The sequence below is a fragment of the Artibeus jamaicensis genome, unplaced genomic scaffold (assembly GCF_021234435.1).
Source record: "Artibeus jamaicensis isolate MK-2021 breed Jamaican fruit bat unplaced genomic scaffold, CSHL_Jam_final scaffold_3307, whole genome shotgun sequence".
Classification (NCBI taxonomy): domain Eukaryota; kingdom Metazoa; phylum Chordata; class Mammalia; order Chiroptera; family Phyllostomidae; genus Artibeus; species Artibeus jamaicensis.
This window is the reverse complement of record NW_026522040.1, coordinates 5440061-5461525: the sequence shown is the minus strand read 5'-3', so window position 1 is coordinate 5461525 and position 21465 is coordinate 5440061. Positions and strand designations below refer to the sequence as shown.

The 21465-nt window shown below is 46.7% G+C and overlaps 1 long non-coding RNA gene across 2 annotated transcripts in view; it reads right to left on the bottom strand.

Annotated features, from left to right (window-relative positions):
- Positions 1–21465, bottom strand: part of LOC119064267 (uncharacterized) — a 143228-nt gene that overhangs the window by 35059 nt on the left and 86704 nt on the right. For both annotated transcript variants that reach the window (XR_008390073.1, XR_008390074.1), the window contains one exon: positions 5637–5691. This is a non-coding gene — a long non-coding RNA (uncharacterized LOC119064267). The remainder of the gene's footprint in view (positions 1–5636; positions 5692–21465) is intronic.

The following is a 21465-nucleotide window of genomic DNA, read 5'->3' as shown; positions in this document are numbered from 1 at the left end:
AGCAGCACAGGGGAAAAATAACCAGCCATGGGGGTGAGTCGCTTTGCTTTCCACTGCACGTGGCTGAGACACACACTTTCCAAGTAGTGTGCTCAAAAACAAAAAACCAAAAGACTACAAAACTGAGGTTTAATATTCATTCTTGAAAATTACTGAAGTGTAGAAGACCCTTTCACAATGCATATGAATATCAAATCAGATACACTTTAAATATTTTGCAATATTACTTGCCAATTATACCTCAATATAGCTGAAAAAAGTCATTAAAACGTCTGGTTGAATAAGTACTACCTACCTGTTGGTACCAGTTTTATGTTTTAATTGCTCTGGCCTTGTGCAAGTCCCACCAGCTCTCAGAAACTCAGTTTCCTTACGTATAAACTGAAAAGGTTCAGGTAATGCCCTGGCCATGCGGCTTGGTTAGTTGGAGCGTCATCCCATGTGCACCAAAAGGTTGTGGGTTTGATCCCCAGCAGGGGCGTTTACAAGAGGCAACTGATCAGTATTTCTCTCTCTTGACCCACCCTTACCCTCCCTCTAAAAATCAATGGACATGAGAATGAAAAAAAGGTATTTTTTAAGGAAAAGGTTAAGGTAAGTGCCCTCTAACCTGCCTTTCAATTCCAAATGCTGAAATTTAAATTATTTTGTGCCTTATTTTTCCCTTCAAATGTCTTTGATCTCAATCCTACACTAATTTCACCTTAAGAGATGGGGGGGAGGAGGACAGGAGGGCTTGTCCAGACAGTTGCAAGCATGAGGCCTGCTTTGCCCGGGACATTTGCTTGAAGAACAGGCAAATGCATCTGAGCCTACAGTGGAAATGCAATGTACTCCCTATGTGTTAATTCTAACTTCTGGCAGCATTTGCAACACATTTTCAATTACAGTGACACTCTTCTTTCACAAACACAAACTGAGCCACTTCCAAATCCACTGCAAGCTGATGTGCACTCCGAAAAACCCCCCGAAGCCAAAACTGAAGATGAAAATGAGTCACTGTGAAGGACAACTTTAAATCAGCCGTACCATGGTTCCTTTCCATTAAGGTGGCAAACTGAACATTACACAAATATATTTATTTGCCCCTTCAGTCAGAAGTGCTAGATTTGTTTTCTTCCAATTAGTGATGTAGACATACCAAAAATACTGAAATCCTTTGGAATCAATTTGCCTTGAGGTCCATTTCCTACTGAAACAGCAAGATACACTGTGTAGAACTACAAATGCCAGATATTCAGGAAATACAGCCAGATACTCTTGAAATACATTCAGATACTCATGTTGGATACACAGATTTTAAAGAGGAGCGCTCCTGTCAATGTGTTTTTAAAAATATGTATTACACAATTCTGTCCCTGAATACAGTCTGAACAGCAGACTGTAAAGTGAAAATATTTACTTAGAAATCCTAAACATCAGGAGCATCTGAGTAATGCTCCAAACTTAGGGAAACCTGACTCACTTTTACATTGCATTAAAACTTCCTCCCTTTTAGTAAGTAGTATTTTCCTTGCGTGGCAATCACAGCTAATGAACAAGGTCAAACCAAAACCTTTTTTTTCTAAAGCTTTAAATTGCGGCAAGTGACTCGGAGCTCACCAGCACATGGTTCTGCGGAGACTATGGCTGTCGGTGGCTCCCACCAGGGTTCAGGTACCTGAGTTCTTCCACACACTAACCCAACTGCACTTTCTTCCATCATTTGCATTCTGTAAAAATCTGTAAAACTGGACGACAGCGACCTACCCTCACGCTCTTCACCCGATTCTCGGCACACCGGACACACTCAACAAATGCTATTAACATCGCTGTTTTTTATCTGCCATACAAATTATCACAAAAAATAGAGACAGATCAAAACAAATGCATCCCTGAAAATAGAAACACAACTAAAATAATTTACTCAGAGTGCCATGAAGCACTGTTGTACCTGGCAACCACAATGGCAGCTGCTCTGTACTGGGCACTCACAGTGAACCTCGAGTTTTATTTACCTTCTTTTGTGACGACATAAATGCTGAAGTCTTTAGTACTGTTAAGCACTGAAGCTCAAAACCCGTAACACACTCACCGCTGCAAACCTCGTCTACTGCTTGGTTCTCTCACTCACGCCTCTGAGAGACATGCTTGGCCGCCTGGAGGGACCTCTCACACCTTTCGTTACCAGTCTAGGTGCCTATTTTCACTCCAGTTTCCCCTTCCAGGAAACAAATGGAGAAAAATGGCCAGAAACATTGGACATATAAGAAATACTTTTTAAACATGTTTTCTTGTTTGAGGCTCTTCAACTCGAACAGGATTTTATGTTCCCAAATAATGCTTCCATTTCTGCCATAATTTGTCCCCTTGCACCGTTAATAACACCCTGACCCCTTCTGCCATTCTCTGAAGCCAGTACAATCTTGTCCTACGGTACTCAGTTTACTTTCGATAATGGATGGAGGAAGAGATGGGTGCTGGCAAAGTGGGGCTGGGGCTTTGAGCACAGGTCGCCTCCCTCTCCCAGATGCTGGCAAAGGTGTTGGCTGGAGGGACCATCGTGCACATTCTGATGTTTTCCTACCGCCTTCCAGGCAGGGGCTGTGACCAGAAGTAAACAAGGACCAAAAACTGTGGCATGCTGTCTCATTCACTGTTAGTAGAACTTTAGAAAATATTCCTCAAAGACAGGAGATTGTTTGTTTAGTTCTATTTAAAAGAACCGTTTTGTACATTCTAATCTTTAAAACTTATTGTATGTAGTGAGTAATCTCAGATGTATATAATTAACATTTCCTTTATAAATAAACTTGCCTTTTAAATCAATGAGAATTTTGCTAAAATAAGCATTGTACAGAAGTGACTATGATATTTTCATTAGGGCTTCAAAATAAATTAAGCAATAAATTTTAGATTGTTTTCTCCAGCAATAGACTTAAAACTAGAACCAAATGTATTTCTCATATAACAAACCAAGCTGCAAACCTATGCTGTTTAAAACTTAAGTTCTTAACTATCTTGGAAGAGTGCATTATCATTTCCAAAAGCTTTAAATGGATCTTGATTTACTGGGTGCTTTACTAAATGATCATTTTGTAGCCCCATTAAGAACACACAAAGGTAAGGAATCAAGTTTTCCCACAAAAATCCCTTCCTCTCATGAGATATCAGGTTCTTGAATGAGTGACATGGTATGACTACATTTCAGTTCATTAAATGTTGAGGTGCAAACACTAAAAATTCTTGAGAAGATTAGGTGACTTACTTCAATATATCCCAACGCGCAAACTTACCAGCACACTGTGGGAGTGTGAGGTCCTAAAAATGACAATGGGATTGACTTTAAGATAGAAAAACAGTGCAGCACTACATCTGGGCCAGCAGGTGTCTCCCTGCACCCCATGACGCCAACCAAAGAGACAACGGAATATAGAAGCACCCCCCCCATCCCCCACCCCCGCCCATGTGGTTCTGTAATCCCTGGGACAGTAAGGACATGAGTTCTGAGATCAGACCACCAGATGAATTGTTTCCGAGAAACTGAATATGGAGAATCTAAACAAATAAAGACATTTGGTGAAAAATAAGTTGTTAGTTTTGGGACAATTATATTTAACATGCAAGATAGAATAGAACAGAGAAATCTTTTTCATTCAGAATGGTAAATAAAATGATTCTTGGCCACTGGTCAGGAGAGCAGTGTCAAAGGTCAGACAGAAAAAGTGTTGAGGCGTGAAGAGCATGTAATCAAACAGAAACAGAAGCTTGACTACAAAAGGAAAGGGAGAGTTGGAACGTAAGATTTAAGTTCAGGCAAGTCTGAGGGGGATGAAAGAGACGTGTGGGCATCACTACTGAATATGGAGAAGAACGTGCTCCCACCACAGCCTAAAAATACTGCGAGTCTGTCCAAGCACAATGGACTCATGGGGTAGGAAGCCCATTTGGGGGAGCACTACAAAGAAGAGGAGAATCGGCAGTCACAGGGGTGGGAAGCATAGTGTAAGGCAGACAGTCCAAGATACCACAATGGCCACGATGGGGTAAGACGGGTACTGGACTTTTCGGGGCGACCACCTCACGGGTTACACAAGTGTCTCACCACTATGCTGTGCACCTGGAACTAAGAAACTCTTGTGTGTCAACTGCGGTAGAAAAAAATTGTTTAATTATTTAAAGAAGGAAGAGAAAAAAGAAAAAGCGATGGGAAACAATAGACCAGAAAATTCTATCACAACTCAGAGAGTGAAGGCATCGTTTCAGGAAACCATACGCGTGCATGTACAAACACGTGTGATGGATGGGTCCTACTGTAACAGGGACGGGTGCCGAAGAAAAGGTCTGAAAGCCACCCCCCCATGCTGAGTGCCACCAGCATGCTGAGTGGCCCACCGGTGCCCACCTCTCTCAAGTTAGCAATGTCATCCGTAACACCATCAACTGGAAAAACCGCTTCACAACAAGACTGGTTGTGACGTCTCCCTGTAGGAAGGGTGGAGGTGGCACAGGAGGGCTGGCTGGGCACCCATGGGCGGCAGCTGAAGTTCCAGAGGGATATTTCAGCAGCCAGAAGGGTCCCCCTGAGACGAGTGGGGTCTAAACCCAAACTGGGGCCCCCAGTCTATAGCACCAGAGCCGGGAAAGGAAACCAGAAAAGAAAAACATGGCAAAATAGAAAACGGTGAAGAGTATTTAAAATGCACTCTGTCAACTGTAAAACAGAAGTCGGGGGAAGGAAGTCACGACATGAATGCCAACCAGGGAAAGGTCTGACTCCGTGTATGAAATCAGACTGTGGGCCCCGGGCCCTCACCCGGCGTTTTCTCCCCACCCGGAGTACAGTGTGCTGCTGTGTCCAGGGAGAGGGGCCCAGGAAGGCCAGACCTGGATCACCTCTCTGGCCAGAAGACCCGAGTCTCCGCACAGTGAGGCAGAAAGGCAGGCACTGGTGCAAGCCCAGGCAGATGGGGCCGCAGAGGAGAACGATGACAGATTCAACGCCACGATCCCAACACCCAAGCGCAGAACTCAGCAGTACACAGCCCTTTCAAGCGCTTTGTTCAGCGTGTCTCAGTAACACCCACAGTTCTGTCATGAAGTCAGGCCAAGCAGAGTGCCTGAAATGTCTTCGAGTTACCACCAGAAAATCCGGGAGCTGCTCTTGGTATCACCTCTCTACCTTCCCCTCCATAAGCCCTTTCCATGGCTGTCTCTAAACTCAGCCATTTCCCCAAATGACAAGGTCTCTCTTTAAGAATTTTAAAGAAACTTGTTTTGTTTCAAAATTGAAACTGACCTGCCACTGATCAGGTCATCATAAACGGAAGCTCAAAGGCAAAAATAAATGGGAGTTCATAGCCTCAGGGTGCGAAAAGAAATTAGGTTTTCCGGGCCACTGCAGGAGGTCACACAGAGACCACGCCACAACTTACCAATGGTGTTCACCCCTCCTTTAGAAATAATAGATTTGTTTCTGTTGGATAGTCTTTGGTTATATGACTGCTTTGTTTTGGGCTCAGGTACGTTTGAAAGAACTTAATAGCAAATACTTATGTGATATTTACTATGTGGCAAGTGCTCTTCTAAGGACTTCACAAATATTTACTTGTAAAAACTCAATGGGTGCATATGCAACCCCTGCTAATTCCAGTTACCTGTTCAGTGGTTTATTCCATTCCATTAAAATTGTCTGTTTCTTCCATTTTCCTCCTGCAAAAGATAAGGAAAATGTTGCTAGTGGGTAGTCACAAATGCACAATACGTTTTTCATCGCTGTTTGGTATCTTCTGAACTTGAGAGGACCGACAGGGCTTCACTGAACTTCAGCCGCCTCACTTCACTCAGTCCCCGAACAGACCTATCAAGGCAGTTATCACTGCTGGTATATGTAATGGGAGATTTGAAAAGCAAACACCTCACTGTTTCTGAAAAAATCAACATGCATAATAAAAAGTCACTCGGAAGGGGGGGAAATAGAACAACTGTAATGGCATAATCAATAAAATAAGAATTTAAAGAAAAAAGTTACTGGCATAGAGAAACGATGTATAAGATTCTCCTTGACTCTGAATCCTTCTGCAAACAGATGCCTTTTCAAACTACATTCCCTCTGGAGTTCTTTCAGGTGGGCAGCACCTTTCCCCACTGGGTGAAATAATTGCTGTTCTAAAGATAGAAACCATTGGTGGGTGTAGCTATTACAGATTTACCTAATTTTTTAAAAAATGATCATGGGAAAGCATCGTTAAAAGGGAAAATTTTGCCTAGGAAAGGCAGCTGTTCAGAGAGTCTCCACCAGGTGACAGTGACCTTGAGGGAATTCATGACGTCTACATTTTGTCCCTGAACTGTGCAGGCTCCAAAAATATCAGGTCCGAGTATCACTCGGGTTCCAGGAATGGTCCAGTGCATCGATACGGACTCCGGCAAACAGAGCTCACAACATACTGAATCACAGGGTGTGGCACAAGTAGGTTTACAGTTGTGAGTCCATGAAACATGGAGTCTATTCTCATGTTATTACGTATTAATGAGTGTACACCGACTTTGCTCCCACCCTGTATGAAGCTACAATGCCTATGTGCTCATTTATAAGGAAAAACGTTAACTGTCCGAGAGCCTGGACACTTGCTCCATCCAGCTTGACTAATGCAGTGACGTGTCTTCAGACAGCCCGTGTTTCTAAAACCCCAGGATTGGCGCCGCATGGGCAGGTCAAAGATCAAGCCAAAGTAACGCCCGGCTGCCCGTGAACCTGCCAGAGCAATCCCGACCCAGACACCACCGTCCTCCGACACCCTCTCTGCAGACCATTGGCCGTCACCCCCCTCTCCCCCGACAAACACGAACGCCTCCCTCCCAGTTCACTACCCACAATGTGTCCCGAGCAGACCTTTAAAAATGAAAGCAGATCGTGGCTCTGCCTTTGCAAGACCCCTTTCAGGCTCTGCACCCGTCTAACAACGAACACCTGGACGTGGACTGCTTGCTCTGCGGCTGCCCGCCTCCCCAGCCCCCTCCACACTCCACTCTCCCCATCGTCTCACACGGCAGCCACTCTGGTCTCCTCCCTCCCTCAGACTCCGCACACCCCGTCTCCTCTGCCTGGAGGTGAACACACACACTCTGCCCCTTCCCTCCAGAGCATGCATATGCCTAGTGACCTGCAGACCTGAGCTCAAATGTCTCAGGACTCCAGGGCGAGGACAAAGCTCCCACACACCTTGATCGTCTCCTTCAGCACTTACTGAAGCTTACAGTCACACGTTTCTGTGGTTATTAACCTACATTAATCTCTCTCTTGCTGGCTGTGAAAAGCTCCACGAGGCTGGACACCATGCTCATCCTGTCAGCGTGCGGCACAGCAGCGGACACCCAGGTCAAACGCTGCTGCGTGAGCGCTGGCTCTGGGCTATCAGGGTCGGTTGAGCCCGTCACCACAACAGGGACGATTCTGCCAGGCAGACCATACGGCTTCCCTGGGTGGGCTCTGTGGCCCCCCCGATGTGCCCTCCCACCTCGGGAGCGCCACTAATTCAATGAGCACCATCTACATTCTCTTCTGTAACCTTTGTTTCCTCGACTTCCAGACTTCCACGGCCAAAGGAAAGGGTAAGATACCAGAAAAGAAACAGAGCACAAAGTTCAAGATACCTTTGGATAGCAACTGCGCAGAGAGCACTTTGTGGCAGTGGGTTACTAAGAAACACTACAAACAAAAGGAAAACATACATTGTAGCCAAAGGAAGTCCTTGGTGAGACAACGCTGGCAAACAAATGTGCCGGCAGGCGCACCCAAAGCAGCAGTCCTCGGAGCAGGGGGCACGGAAGACGGAGTCTGCGGTAGCACGCTGCCACGGGGGAGGGGCTGACAGCAAGACAGCGTGGCGATCCCTGAAGGAGGGTCCGCACGCCGCACCTCCTCCTGTCCCCAGGGCCCGACTCCGCACCCTCGGTACACAGGAGGCCTGCGGGGTAGCGACTGCCTTCTCCCATTTGCCTCACAGATCAACAATTAAATGACATTCCCTAACTTACTACGTAGAATGTTTTAAATGGCTCGCAGCTGTGCTTAATATCTTAAAGATGTTCTCCTAGCATTTCAGTCCTCTTATGTGATGAGGATGAGGGCAAAACTGATAGGAAGAAGCCCCACCTGCTTCTGGCTCCCAATTCACAGGGAGTGGTCTTGAGTTTGGAGAGGGCCAGCTGCAGCCATTCACTCAACAAACAGCATGCACCTTGAATAAGCCAGGCATTGTTCTAGGGGCTGTGCGCACACACTCAACAAGACAAACCCCTTCTACTCACAGAGCTAACATTCTTGGAGAAGACAGACAATGAACGTAAGTAAAATACAAGGTATGTCAGGTGAGTGAGTGGAAGAGAGTGTTCAGTTTTAAATAGGGCACTCAAGGACAGCCTCACTGAGAAACTGACAAATGAGTCAAGACCTGAAGGAAGTCTGGGGGTGAGTCAAGGCCGGTATCTTCAGACAGTTCCAGACTGATAGGTCAGCAAGTGCAAAGGTCCGAGGTGGCCTGTCCGACTGGGGCATGCAGAGGAAATGACAGTGGGACATGCGTCAGAGAGGTGAGTGCTGGGCTTCCGGGCACGGTTAGGCCATGGAACACGACTGAGATGTTCTGGGCAGGGGCCGGTGCGACCTGGGGCTGCTGTGCTGAGGACGGACTGAGCAGAAAGCTCAGAGGAAGCAGCAAGAAGCACGACCAGTGACTGGGCCCCTGGAGCAGCCCGAGCAGGAGCTCACAATGGCTGGTACTGGGAGGCAGCCGCACTCCTGAAAAGTGAGCAGATTCCTCCTGGGACACGTCATCTTCACCCCTTTACCACTACAAGGTATCTTTTTGTTTTAGTTGTTATTTTTACAGAAAAAAACTCAGTGACTTTTTACCTGCTGTAGAAGGAACAGAGGACCGCCACAGACAGTGGGAAAGACCAGGCAAAAAGAAATCTTCGCATCACGCTGTAAAAGGACTGAACACACAACCAGTACTTGCTGTAACAGTCGAGTGCTTGTTCCATCAGCATCTCTCCTTCGCTTTGAAAGTGAAGGCTTCTCTAGGTCATCCCACACATGTGACCGTGACAGGTGACGCCTCCCTTTCACAGAATGTTTTCCCCTCGAAGGTCTAGGGCTGTGTCGACAGGAGAAGTGTTCTTAATAAAGCCAGGTTTGGGCCACTGTGGGCCAGTCCTGACAGTCGTCCCAGTGCCAGTCAGCCCAGGACCATGCCTGGCGCATCCCTGAGGAAGCCACACACCTCTCACGGGCCCCGTTCCCTGAAAACCCCGGAGGATGACATGCTGTCAAGTGCAGAAAGGGCAGGACGGAAGTCTAAAAAAACTGCAAGTACCCTTTTCATTCTCTCCTCTGTGGTTAATGGGGGGGGGGGGTGGACCCTGAGGGTATTATACTAAATGAAGTCAGTCACTCAGAGAAAGACAAATACCGCACGGTTTCACTTATACAGGGAATGTAAACAACAAAATAAACAAATGAATACACTCACAGATACAACACACTGACGGCTGCCGGGTGGGCGGGTATTGGGGGATGGGGTGAGAAAAGGGCAGGGATTCAGAAATACGAAGTGGCAGTTATAAAAGAGCCACGGGGGTGTAAAGTACAGCACAGGGAATACAGTCAATAATATTGTTGTAACTATTTATGGTGCCAGGTGAGTATGTGAAACATCAAGAGGGACCCTTTTGTGTTGTACATGACTGTCTAAGCGCTATGCTGTTCGCCTGAAGCTAACACAAAATACTATTGAATGTCAACTAATTTAAAAAATTAAGATAAAAAGTATAAGCAAATTAAGCACAAATAAGAGTAAAAAGAAAAACTACTTTTAAAAAATGGGGGTCACCGTCTGTGACTGCTGTCACGGAAGCCGCTCTGATGCTCCAGTGCAGGACAGCAGCCCCCCTGCCGCCACCAAGGAGCAGCTCGTCCCTGCCGTGCAGACCCCGCTCCTCAAGGACACTCTGTTGGATCAAACATGCTGGGCTGGACTGGTCTTCAGCCACAAACAAAATTAAACTCTGATTCTTAAACGCTGAGCACTTAGAGCTGATACACCTTATTTGTCCAGCGTTTCTCGAAGTGTGCCCAGACAGGCAGCTCGTCCGTGTGGCCCCGGCGCTGCCATCGCCCAGTGGAGGGACCACTCTTCAAACTCAGGTGTGCACAGGAATCCCCTGGGGGCTCTTAAACGCAGGTGCGGAGTCAGCGGCTCCGGTTTGGGCCTGAGGTGCACTTCTAGCAGGCTCTCCGTGGTGCTGCCGTGGTGCATCCACAGACCCCAGGTTTGAGAGGGTGCGGAACGATGGGAGTGCTTGCCCTCCTCTCTCCTTCCCTCCCTTCCACGCCCTCACAAGAACCCGACAGACACGGAAACAAGACTTTGCAGTTAAGACGTTGTTTTACACTGAAAACAAGACTTCGCCGTTCAGAGTCGGGTAATGATATCCCGGCAATCAGCCTTTTCTGGAGTATCCTTAACTAGCTGATTAGATCAGAAACGTCCATTGAGCCACCAGGTAAGGGTCCCTTACTCTCCCTTTCCTTCCCTCAGCCACTCCCTCCCATGCAGGCAGAAGTCCCTACAAAGGACCACTGCTAACAAGCACGCTCCCGTCTTCCGTGAGGTGTGCAATCCCAAAATGAATGAACGTTCTCCGGCTCAACCTTTGTGTGCACAGGCCACTTCACGGACAAGCCGGGCTTGGCTGGGACAGCACAGATTTTTTTATCGGTGACTGCTTGCAGGTACTGGCTTCTTAATAGTGAGTCCTAGGGAATCGCTCTCCAGGACCCGATCCCGCCACTTTCAGACAGAGGGGTCTCATATTACACATATGGCCAAATCCCTCCTACAGAATATAACCAAATACTTTCTAATTACAGATAATTCATGTAGAAATGGAACCTGAGTTACAACATTCCCCTCGGATTCTTCTGAGTGACTTTAATTTATTACCATTCCTTTTATATAACATTTCACAGGTTTTTATTTCTTTCTTAGTTTTCATCTGAAGTATAATAGTAGAGATTGTTAAACAAAACAAAACAAAACAAAACAAAACCACAAGTACTTCTCCAGGACAAGGATGCCCAGCACGTGTGTGAGAAAGGCCAACCTTCCCTTTCTCTAAAGCTCTAAGATGACTGAGGGAGACGGTGTGGAGGGAAGGAGGCAGCAGTGACCCCTCAGACCGCTCCCCTCTCCGGGAGCCTGCAAAACCAGATGGAGGGACCCAGCAGAAAAGAGGCCAACAGACAGGACGGCCCAGTGGCAACGGTTGCTTTGGAGACCAACCCAGGAGACCACAATCACCTGTTTGCACACTCCGAAGAGACCAACTGGAATTATCGCTGGGTTCTCTTCAGGAAACACACTATTAACCAAAGTCTAGTAAGGAGGAGAAAGGTATACACAGCTTGGGGCAAGATGTAAAGGAGCAGCAGACCACCTACGTACAAAAGCATGTGGCAGAAAGCAGACAGGCTCCTTCTGTGCTGCTCCTCTGGCCTGAACCCAAAGGTAAAACAGAAGAGGAGGACTTGGCACAATATGGGGGAAACACTATCTAACAAAATCTACTTCTCCACCACAGACTATTTTTTTTTTTGCAAAGTAGTGAGCGCCCACCACTGCTGAGCGCCTCATCCCGCCACCCTGACCCTCCCCGGCATCTGCACTTCGCAACCCCGCCAGGTACCTGCTGTTCCCCAGACGGTCTCACCGCCCTCGGCATCCCACGCACTGTGCCTGGGATGCTCCCCTGTGAATCGGGTGCTGTCTCTCCCTTCCGCGCAGGGTGCGAGCCTGCTCCTCGTCCAGGTGATCTCCACACCTCGTCCCTGCACCCCTCACTCTGCTGCACACACTCAAAGACCGGGAGGCCTCCGAGGGCGGGATCATCACGGGCACTTACCTGTGCGTCTGCAGGGCCCACGGAGTGGCCTGCACAGAGCACTCATTTGATGACAAGTGAAGGCAGAGGCGAGGAGGGAAGTGAAGAGGGAGAAGATGGTGCCTACATTATCATCTGTCATATACACTGCAGAAGGGATTCTGATACTGGGAAGGAAGTTAGTTTGAAAGAACCTATTCTATGTAGAAAGACACAAATTACTGAGGTTTATCATTTCACGCACATTTTAATCTATTTTAATAGCTATTTAGAAATAGCCCCGGTATTTTGTTTTTATGTATATAAATACACACAGACGTGTGCCTGTTATTTAATAGTAAAAGTAATTTTCCCTGTGAGTTTGCATGCTAAAAAATATTCCACTGTTACTGGGAAGCCTACAGGGGCGTGCCCGCGGCATTTCCCTGAAGCTTGGACTGCGCACATCATACAGCAAGTACAGGGACCGCTCCGGGGGGGGGGGGGGGGCGCCCCGTGATGCCCTGCACACCAGACAGCAAACTGTCTTCGAACTCCCCCCGGTTCATGCCGTCCTCTGTCCTAATTACTAATTAGGACAAATGAAGGACTGTTTATTTTACAGTGTGTTCTTGTTTTCCTAAGAACCTACACCCAAGTTAATCTGCTTTTTGGCCCACCACTGGCAATTTTCAAAACATGGCAAGTAGTGTTCTGTGGTCACTTATATGAAGGGCCATGGTGACTGGGACTTGTCAAGGCAGTGACAGGTGAATCAACCCGGAAACTGCAGAACCACTGCTAGTAACAATAATCACTACTTGGAAGGATTTCCATAGACCACGCCAGCTCCTCTCCCAAAGAGCAGAAGTGAGCCCACATCCGAGACCAGACGACGTCCCACGGAGCCTGGCTCTGCATCGGCACCAGCCCGCACACTGGGTGCCCTCTCCCCTCCCCCCGACAAATGGCTATGAACACACGCCCCCCCATTACCTCCCACAGCCTGCTGCCTTCAGTCCCACGTACTCTTCTGGGCTGCTGCCCTGGGTGGCACCAGGGTGGTCTCTGGGCCCCGTGGGTGCCACTGCCACCCCTGCTGCTGTGGGGCAAGGCGTGACAGAGGCCACAGCCTCCCGGCAGATAGTGGCAGGGCCTTTTGCATTGGAGCTGCCACCCCTTTCTTTATTACAGAGGAAAGCACAGTGGGTCTTCTCCGTAAACGGACCATTACAGTCTAGGAGTTAATGAAGGTTGTTATTTCACTTCACGCAACTTTTCGAGAACAGCTTTAAGGTGTGTTTTTCACAGGCATCAGGCACAAGCCCTCTGGCCTGCCACCATCACAGCATCAGACAAGCTTATTTTAACATTCACTTTTCCTTTAAAAAGCCTCTTTCTCTCCTGCAGGTTTTACAGTGGCAGTGAGGTGGGCTGGCCAAACGGCAGAGAACTGCCGCAACTGACGCCGGCGCAGACCCCGAGCACAGCAACGACCGGGCGGCCGCCGCAGACCAACAGCAAACACACGGAGGAACAGGATGTCTGGTGGTTACTCTAGATTTGAGGCTGCTGGTAGATGGGGTATAATTTTCAAAACAAAATGTTCTTTACTTTTAGTTTTGCCAGTTCTTTCCTATATTTGAGCAGTGGGGTTTGCTGCCTCCGAAACGGCTCAGTCGGCCACGAGGGAGAAGACTGCTTCTCGGGGAGCCCCTCTGGCCTCTGACTACTCTGGGGCAAAGGCCGGGCTCCCATCTCAAACCCCGACCGGCTTATTAGAAAGAATACATCTAACACCTACCAGCCCTGGCTTCCATTATCTGAAAAGGAAACCGAGGAAAAGCAGTGTCCCTGTGGGTCCGGGAGTCCCAGGTTCCCATTCACCTTGAGAGGACCCCCGGGTTGGGGCAGGGCATTTACACAGAAGAGGAGCTGTGATTCCCCAGGCTCAGAGAGGTCAAATGGCTTCCTAAGCTTCGCTCTGGCCGAGGGTATTTCCCTGGGCTGAAGCCCTTTTCCACCCTGTCCCGGACTGCTTCCCACAGGACGGGACCCAACACACGCCCGTTCTCACAGTCACAGAAAGAACACACCTGCTCTCAGGAGACAACGAACATAACTAGGACAATGGGATGAAACCTTCAATAGGCTGCAAAGGAAAACATGAAACGAGCCAGGAACCAATAACTGAAGGTCATGCAGACCACAGGGGCCGATGCGACCCGTTCCACGGGAACAGAAAAATAACCCCCCCTCTACAGGGCTGTGCTGAACCACCCTCAACCACCTCCCCAGGATGCAACACCTGAGACACACCCCAGTGCACAGGCCGAGTGGGCAGGGGACCTCTGCCCCCACTACGAGAACAGAAAGTTCTAGAACATTTCCAAAGGGCCTTGCCACAGACTTTGCAACTTGGGATCCATGCAGGGAGCCCGTGGGTCCCTGTGCACCATATGCTGCTGTCCTGGGCTTGGGAGAAGCTGCCAAATGTAACTCCGAGGGCCAAACGCGGAGCCGAACTTTAGAAAACACACACACAAATGAGAAGGGGACGGGGGGTGGTCCCCTGGAGTCAGGGAGAAAGCATTTTTTTAGAAATGAAAATACAGGGTCCAGCAGAACTAACACATACCTGAATGTGGTTGGTAGGGTAATAATCATATGGGTGTAATAATTTATAGTTTTAATTTGAACACTTCATGTAAAACATTATATGGTGTGTTTGAGTGTGATATTGTTAGGTTACAGAATGACATGCTTATGATTCTGTAATATAAGATTTTGTAATAAAGAGGGGCATTATTTGCGCTGGCCCCTGTATTTGTTTCTCTACATTGAGAATGAATAGAAATGACTGGGACCCTGGCCAGGTGCTCGGTTGGTTGACGTATCATCTTGTGCAGCAAAAGGTTGTGGGTCGAAGCATATGCCTGGCTTGCAGGTTCAGCCCTCACAAAGGCGCAGATAGGAGGCAACCACTAGACGTTTGCTTCTCACATCGATGTCTGTCTTTGCCTGCCCCCCCCCCCAAATCAACAAAAGCATATCCTCCGGTGACGATTAAAAAAAAAGAAAGAAAAGGAATGACCAGGAAGTGTACTGGTGACACCACAATCTCGGGCAAGAACAGGGAGTTCACATAAGCCTGGGTGTGTCCTTGCTTCCATTCCTGCCCGCCCACAGTTCCCAGGGCAAACAAATTCTTGGCTGAGCACGTATGTGTGGGAGGCCTGATTTATTTTCCAACTCTTAAAGCTTTGCCCAGAACTACTTAATCAGAAATGTTCAAGGTCCTGCATTCAAACACAATGCTGCAGCCTTGTAAAATGAGCAACTCTGGGGTCTGTGGGGAGAGTGAGGAGAGGGGAGAGGAGTTAACCATCCGCATCTGAACTAGCTTCTTACCCACTCTTACTTTGTGCCTGCTATGTACTCTCAGGAAAATAGATAAACCTGAAATTCAACACACAGTGAAGAAAATAATAGCTAATTTTAATCGAATGCTTACTCTATTCTAAACATTGTTACTATTTATTGACGTATCTGACCATCAGTGGTCCTTTGAAGGGGCACCAACCTCCTATGAGCTGGTCCCCACTTACAGGTGCAGAGAGACTGAGTGACCTGTCCGCCACCCGACAGCACCTGCAGTCTCGCCTGCACGAGGCTGCACTCCCCCCCTCTGCTCCGCTCTCCCACCCCAGCGTGCGACAGGACTTCTTTTCCGTTATGGCACATCTAAATGATTTTTCCTGTGCACTAGAGTTTTGTTTAAGCCACTTTCCTGGGAAGAATATTATCAGAGCCAGTCCCCACCACAAAGTACAGATAGGACAGTACCAACTGGGCTGCTTAAAAAGCCATATAAGCTGGAAAAGTCCCAAGGCTCACACCACAATTCCCCTCACACACGGCTGATTAGAAGCAGTTCTAGGCAAAGCTTTGATCCCTGTTAAAATGTTAAAAGCTCTGGGAGGTGTACATTTCATGCTGTTATCAGTTTGTAGGGAAAGTTACATTGTTATCTTTTTAAAATACAGTTTAATGATAAGAACTTCAGGTGGTTTCCAGGTATCCAATTCACCTGTCCAGTTCTGACTTGTTCCCTGCCGGGTGCCTAGAACTCCCCAGGACCTGGCACATGAATAGGTGCTCAACTTACCAGCGTGGGTGAACGAACAGGTGGGCGGGAGGAATGAATGGCTATAATGCTTGCAGAGGCCAGGCTACGGACAAATTTATGATGCATGCAGACATTAAAGGGGCAGCCAAGTTGGCCAAACTATCACTAGAAAGGTCTAAATCTGAACAAATTGCTGTCTGATGGTAGTAACTTTGGGAATAAAAAACCTCAGGCATGTTTGAATATACAGGAATGGTCCCTTTTGGAACTTACTAATAGATTACATTTCAAAATGCATATACAGCTAATTTATTAATAAAGAAGGTAATCTGTTTAAGAGGGTAGTGGTACCTACATTTCCCCCCTAAAATTATAATCTCCCAAATGGTAAAGTGCCCTAGAAGATTTATTCTCCCTAATATTCTCACGTCCAAATCCTGTATGTCCTCAGGACCTCCCATGTCTTCTCTTCCAGGAAGCCCTCCTTGATTTTCCACCCAGACACCTAACTCCCCAGTCTGTACTCAAGGGCAGTCAGTTCTTTCTTTGGGTACATGAACTCACTTTCCGAATTGTAGTTTTCTTCTCTATACTCCATAGTTGTCCCCAAATTTCTATCTGTATTCCACAGGAAACCAAACATTTGTCCTAACATAAATCAAGCATCCAGTCAGTATTAGGCTAATGCTTTTAAAAAAGACTCTTACAAAAGTGCTCCAAGGATACCACCAGTATCTGTTTTAATGTTTAAATATACTTTAGCTACTTTTATAAACTATAGTTCCTTTTACAATGACACCAAAATGGCCTGTGCGCAAACTTTTTGCCCCGCAGATGTTCCCTGTGCAGCCCATGCCCAGGACGTGGTCTGGGAGATCCGGGCAGACCCCGTGGTAGACTCCTCTGCCACCTCTCTGTGCCACGTGGACTTCTGGGGAGTGTGACACTGGTAGGGGAAGCGGTAGTCCCATGTCAGCCTTGTGAAGACCACTGGTGTGCCCGGTCTGCTCTCACGCGGCCGTTCAAGCACACATGCGGCCAGGACCACCCGTGTGTGGGCTCCCACTAAGTGCCAGGCCAGACTCGGGCATCCATGTGGCTTTGCCTGCATCACAGTGAAAAGTCCTTTGTGATAATATCCTCCTTGAGAGAGAGTAAATGTTTATTCTAAGAATTAGATATTTCCTGTATGACTTTAGATTTATGATAAGGAATGTGAGCAATTGTTTCCATAAGTTTAGTTACAGGGTTACAGTGTTGAAACAAATATTCCCTTAGACTGGTTGAACTGAAAGATATCCTGGGATCCCAAGGCAGGTTATTTAAAACTCCACGAAATCTAAAAAGCTTTGTTACAATTTCCAAGTAACTGTAACAGTAGTTTTTTAAAAAAAATATTATGGACTTAAAGCAAAGTATATAATTTTATTAAACAAAGAAGATAATAATATGAATATAGCTATTATACAGTTATCAATACCTGATTTAAGATTTTAACTTTTTTAGAACTGTCTTGTTCTTATTCTGCAGTATACATTGTAATCGTAATCTTCAAAAAATTTATACTAACTCTGGCTGCGTGGCTCAATTGGTTGGAGTGTCAGCCCATGAGGTTGCAAGTTCGATTTCCAATCAGGGCATATACCTAGGTTGTAGGTTCAATCCCCAGGTGGGGCATACAGGAGGCAACTGATTAATGTTTCAATGCTTCTCTTTCTCTTTCCCTCTCCAAAATCAATAATCATATCCTTGGGTGACGACAAAAAATTATACTCGTAAAATGTTACCTAATCTGTTTTATATGGTAGATTTCATACAAGTGCTCATTTGACGGAAGGACTTCCTATCCCCCGAAAGTCTGAAAACCAGTCCATGGCTCACGAACCGATCTGTGGACCAGCTGCAGTACCCCCAGATGAACTCTTTCACTTAGGGATTCCTGGGCCCTGCGATTCCTTCCCAGGAATTTGTAATTCCTTCCATGCAGACATGGAATGGAAGGGACAGCCTGGTCTCAGGGGTAAGAAAACAATACAAAGGAAACCACTGATCTAATCAACACATCACCATCTTCACAGAATTCTTGGTCAGAGACTTTGATAAAATCAAGACAAAATCTGTCAACAACATATCCTCCGTATGCGAACTCTTTCAAAAAAAGAAACAAAGTTAGTTTTGCATTTTATGTCCTTTAGTGAACTCATGTTGGACCTATTAATACCACCTACTTTTCTCAAAGTTCACAAATCATCTACTTGACTGTTTCACTGCTGATCGATCAAGCAGCCACAGAGCACCCATTTGGCTTCCAGAATGTCTTGCTTTATTTAAAATTTGGACAAAAGAAACCTTGAGTTCAAACGAGAAATAAGGTATCCACTGAGAAAAACATTCAGTAAACATGACACAAGTTAAGGAAAAATTTGGACAAAGGTGGTTTTCCTCCTGTGTTCACCCCCTTTTAAGTCCTGCGTGGTTTTTCAGAGGGGGTCAAGCTCTGGGTCTTTGCAGGCCACCTGCAAGCTCTTCCAGCAGAGAGCAGAGCTGGAGACCCAACTTTCACCCAGCCACGGGCTACTCCTCACACTTGCCAGGGGACAGCAGCAGTTCTGAACTCCTTTCAGTCTAAAAATCATTTTTCTGGCTTAAAAAGATAGGAAGTTAAAGCAGCAGTTGCACGGAGTCACAGATTTTTGGCGTGGAAAAGTGGGATGCAACTACCTCACCCTGTCTTTTTTCAGGTAAGGGAAACACACTGCAGAAATACCCTCCAGGTGGAACAGCCCTTGGCTCGGCAGCCCTGGTTCCGGGCCTGAGGTACAAAGAGATCTAAGTTCACATGCAGATTCTTCCTCTCACTAGCTGTAGGCTCTTGGCCAAACCCCATAAGCCACAATTTCCTTATGTGTAAAAGTGGGAATACCACCATCCAAGATTGTTACGTCAATTAAAACAAAGATACTTAATGCTCTTCCAGAATAGTAACTGACTCCAAGTAAGATACTTTTGAGTGTTGGAGTCTTTGAAGGTGGAGACCAAAGAAATTGGAAATCCCTCAGAGCTGAGAGTATGAAGGTTCTGGGCTTGAACAAGGGACTTAACTCTACCCCTGGGTCCCATGAAGGGCAAGCCCTGGCACACTCACAGATCTGCTGAAGCAGGGATTTCTGATGAAGATGGCTGGCAAGGTTCTTGGGGGGATGCCAGGGACCACCTGGCTTGGGGGAATTCTGCAAAGACTCCCTTGATGAGGGGTCAGAGTCACTAACAGAGCCCTTCTTGGAGCGGACCACAGGGGTCTGGGCCTAAGCGGGAGCAACCGTGAATGGATGAGACCGGTTAAGTCCCTCTTCCCCTCTGGGATGAATCTCAACAATGACAGAGAGTACATTTCCAACAGTCTGAAAAGTGGGAATCTTCACCAGATTTCATTTATTTAGAAAAATGATTTGATCAGGTTCAGCCTAAGGTCACACAGCTAGTAACAGCTGAGCTGTGATTCAAATCCAAGTTTGTCTGATTCCAAAGCACTCACTCCTATTACCCGGGCTGCCTTAGTTGAAAGCATGAGTTCCACTGGCCCTGTTCCTTAGGTAATGATTAGTACCTAATTTTCCAACTGAAAAGATTTTCTAACTGACAAAGAAAAATTTTGGTAGGACTTCTGGATGTTCTAGATCTATGGGTCCTCAATTATAATGCTCCCTCCGCAAAGAGGAAGATTGGAGGAAAGAAGACGCTGTGAAAAATATGCATAAAAACAACACAGGTTGGATTTCTAGAGACGTGTTTTAAACCCAATGTAAGAACAGAATCTTGGAGAGTAAAGTAAAGAAAGTTTCCCTGGTTCAGATTAGGTCTGGGGGATGACTCAGGCAGCCAGTCATGCTGCTGGTGAAGACAGCCTGCTCCCATCTCCACCAGCACAGGGCAAAAAGCTGGCAGAGTGGAGTGTCTGGCTCTCTGCACACCTCAGCTCTTAAGGAGAATGTGAAATAAGCAGGAGTCTTGTCCAACAGCCACATATGAGAGGTTTGAGGAGCAATCTCTGACAAACTAATGAATGTGACTTCAACCAAAGAACTTTTTGGTTTTCAAATTATACTGTTACTGAACTCCAGGGGTTCGCTGCTTGGGATGTCCTGTGCAAAAAGACATGGTGGTCTCAAGGTAGACTTAATTGACTTGCAGCGAGTAAAGGGGACAGAGATTCATATCTAAGCTCTGCCCCTGCAAAGGGAGGCTTAGCCACTGCTGATGCTTTGTCTGTTACCTGCTGACATCTTCTTTGCAGTGTGCTGCACTTATCAGGCTGGGTTCCCCTCAAGCTGATCCTGTTTACAGATCCTGTCTGCATGACACTGTGCTACATTTTAAGATGTAGCAAGAACAGCATTTAGTAAGAATGGCCCAGACCTTGAGACCCTGTCTGCTGTAACATAGCCACTAACAAAGGCCAGATTAATACAAATGACTTAATGCCAATACCAAAGGAGACAGTTTTAAATGAACTATTTCCTAGTTGTGAAATGTATGGCTTGCGCATGTGCGAAAAGATGCTGAAAGGATTTCTATTTGTCCTGTTGGACGTCAATGACAAAAGTAAAAAGCCATGTAACCAAGGTGTTGGGAATTAGGTTTACCTCAAAGGCCTGGCTAGGATGGAGACTTTGGAAGGGTCACCAAAGCCCTGCTGGCAGACCAGCAGCACACGCCTCACCTGGAGCCCGTCAGAAAGGAAGAGTCCCCAGCTCCACCCCAGGGCTGCTGAACCAGAAGCTTCACTTTAATGAGACCCCCGAGATCTGTATGCACCTTAAGGTTTGAGACGGACTACACTTACGTGCAACCAGGAGACTACACTTAAGCAGAGGTCTCAGTTCTGTAACTGTTATCATCTGCCAGATCTTTCTCATGAGTTAGAATGTTCCTTAAATATTTCAAAGGAAGAGAAAGGCTATTACTCTCCTTGTGGAAAGGGCCTGCCTCCCCTCCACCTGCCCAAGCCCGACCCCACGGGAGTGCGCCCCCTCAGAAGCTTCTGACCACACCACGGATGCTTTGCTTTCACTTTTGTTTCTAACTGTCCTCAAATGATAGTGACTCCTACGACTTCAAAAAAATCTCCTAAACTGGAAAATAAATGTAAAAATTTATTTTACCTCTTGCATCCTTTCTCTTTCCACAGCAAGTCATCAACAGTGTGTTAATTAATTCTTAAATAGGAACGGGGCATTGTAGATGAATACAATTTGTGAAACAAAAACAGACTTTTTAAAACAACATCACATCCTCTACTCAATTGCCTCAAACTTCTTCCAATTCACCTTTTGTTTAATTTAGATTTCTAACCCTGATCCTCCTTAGAGCAAAGGACAGATCTTATTTTCTCTAGTGTCATATACTCAGAGAGGCTAGGAGTAAAGCTGAAA